The 2,627-nt window shown below is 45.1% G+C and overlaps 1 non-coding gene across 1 annotated transcript; it reads right to left on the reverse strand.

Moving 5' to 3' along the window:
- Positions 1-2,101: 2,101 nt before the first annotated feature.
- LOC117046149 lies at positions 2,102-2,297 on the reverse strand. Its single transcript, XR_004426522.1, has one exon. It is a non-coding gene; the product is annotated as a U2 spliceosomal RNA (small nuclear RNA).
- Between the last annotated feature and the right edge of the window lie 330 nt (positions 2,298-2,627).

Consider the following 2,627-nt stretch of genomic DNA (forward strand, 5'->3'; position numbering starts at 1 on the left):
CTGAATGGTAGCATTGTCTAGCCCACATTTTACCAGCTTCTTTACAAGAATATCATGGGGCACCTTGTCAAAGGCCTTGCTGAAATCAAGATAGGCTATATCCACAGCATTCCCTTCATGCTCAGGTCTTGATTTATTTTGCTTCTCTCTAAGGGTTTCAGATCATGGCCACTGGTCCCATCACCTCCTGGCAAATAGAAGGGGAAGAAATGGAGGCAGTGAGAGATTTCACTTTCTTGGGTTCCATGATCACTGCAGGTGGTGACAGCAGTCACGAAATTAGAAAACGCCTGCTTCTTGGGAGAAAAGCAATGACAAACCTAGACAGCATCTTAAAAAGCAAAGACATCACCTTGCCGACAAAGGTCCGTATAGTTAAAGCTATGGTTTTCCCAGTAGTGATGTATGGAAGTGAGAGCTGGACCATCAAGAAGGCTGATCGCCGAAGAATTGATGCTTTTGAATTATGGTGCTGGAGGAGACTCCTGAGAGTCCCATGGACTGCAAGATCAAACCTATCCATTCTCAAAGCAATCAGCCCTGGGTGCTCACTGGAAGGACAGATCCTGAAGTTGAGGCTCCAGTACTTTGGCCACCTCATGAGAAGAGAAAACTCCCTGGAAAAGACCCCGGTGTTGGGAAAGATGGAGGGCACAAGGAGAAGGGGACGACAGAGGATGAGATGGTCGGACAGTGTTCTCGAAGCTGCTAACATGAGTTTGGCCAAACTGCGAGAGGCGGTGAAGGATAGGGGTGCCTGGCGTGCTCTGGTCCATGGGGTCACGAAGAGTCGGACACGACTGAACGACTGAACAACAACAAAGGGTTTCAGGAAATGGGAATCTGAACGAGGGGGAATAGGTGGGGTGTTAAGCCCTGTGATTGACTGAACCGCCAACACTCTGAAGAAAGATCCTATTCTTGTGGGGGAGGGGGAATAGACAGTGACAAGTGGGTGAGTGGGGAAGCAAGAAGGTGAGCGAACCCCAGCCCCATTATTAGAGACCACCTTGGTCAGGAAGTTAAGCTCCCCACTTGCCTGCTTGCCAGGTTCACTGCTCTGAGCTTGGAGAGTGAAAGGGAAAGTAGTAGAGCCCCAGGTTCTGGGGCACTCTACCTGTAAATACCAGGTAGCGAGGCACCACTTTCTCATTTGCCTCCAGTGGGAAAATGTCTTGGGCCGGCCCTGGGTAAAGTGTGTATATTAACGCATATAGTATTCAAGAATATAACAGACAAAACTGTGTTCTATCAGGGGAAATGGCTTTGCAAAAATGGATATGGATGGTAAAAATTGCGTACAAAAAAAAGTGTGTCCGTTAGGAGAAATTCGCGTTAAAATGCCAATGAATTTTCAGGAGGGTTTTTTTTTAAAAAAAGAAAATCGCCTTCTGACATGGGAATGTGGCGAGCCAAATTTAAGATTGCAAAAATGAGAAATTGAAATGGGCCTAGTCAGGAGAGAGAGGTGTGGGTTTGCAGGCCTGCGGCTTAGATAACAGGAGCAAGACAGGAATAATTTTTAATGTATCCTATTATCTGTCAGACAAGGAGAAGGGGACGACCGAGGATGAGATGGTTGGACAGTGTTCTCGAAGCGGCCAGCATGAGTTTGGCCAAACTGCAGGAGGCAGTGAAAGACAGGCGTGCCTGGCGTGCTCTGGTCCATGGGGTCACGAAGAGTCGGACACGACTAAATGACTAAACGACAAAAAAATATCTGTTGGAATCCACCCAGAGTGTATGGAGAAACCCAGCCAGATGGGCGGGGTACAAATAATAAAATAATATTAATATTATTAATATTATTAATATTATTATTACCGTATTTTTCGCTCCATAAGACACACTTTTTCCCTCCTGAAAAGTAAGGGAAAATATCTGTGCGTCTTATGGAGCGAATGGTGGTCCCTGGAGCTGAATTGCCCAAGGGCCAAAAGAGGATCATGCTTTTTATTTTACAAAGAGAAAAGGGGGTGTTGAAAGGACCCCGCTCAGCAGCTGATCAGCAAGAGATCTGGAGAGAGATAAGAGTCCCTGGCTCCCTTTCGACCCCCCCCCCCTTGCCCAGGCCTCCATTGTTGAATGTGCTGCAGAGGGAGGTTGTTTGTTTCCCCAGCGACTTGTGACTGGCTGATTAGATTATCTGTCTGGAAACTGTAGAAAAGGCTCCCTTTCCTTTAGAAGCTGAAAAAATGTGACTTGAACCCCATAAAAATGGGCCTTTTCCTCTTTGCTTTTCCCCCTTTGCAAAAAAAAAACTACACTTGATCTTAGCCAAAAGGCCGAGAAGCGATACCCTTTGCAAAAAAAAAAAAAAAGCTGCAAAACTTTTAGCTGATCATCAAAAAAACAGGGCTTTCCCTTTGCAAAAAAAGCTGCAAAACTTTTAGCTGATCCTCAAAAAACAGGGTTTTTCCCTTTGCAAAAAAGTTGCTAAACTTTTAGCTGATCCTGAAAAAAACAGGGCTTTTAGAGGAGGAAAACCAGAAAAAAAATAATCTGGGTTTCCTCTTCTAAAAATGAGGTGTGCCCTATGGTCCGGTGCGCCCTATGGAGTGAAAAATACGGCATTATTATTATCATCATCATCATCATCATCATCATAATCATCACATAGAGTAAAT

Source organism: Lacerta agilis, chromosome 4 (genome assembly GCF_009819535.1).
Source record: "Lacerta agilis isolate rLacAgi1 chromosome 4, rLacAgi1.pri, whole genome shotgun sequence".
In the NCBI taxonomy this organism is placed as follows: domain Eukaryota; kingdom Metazoa; phylum Chordata; class Lepidosauria; order Squamata; family Lacertidae; genus Lacerta; species Lacerta agilis.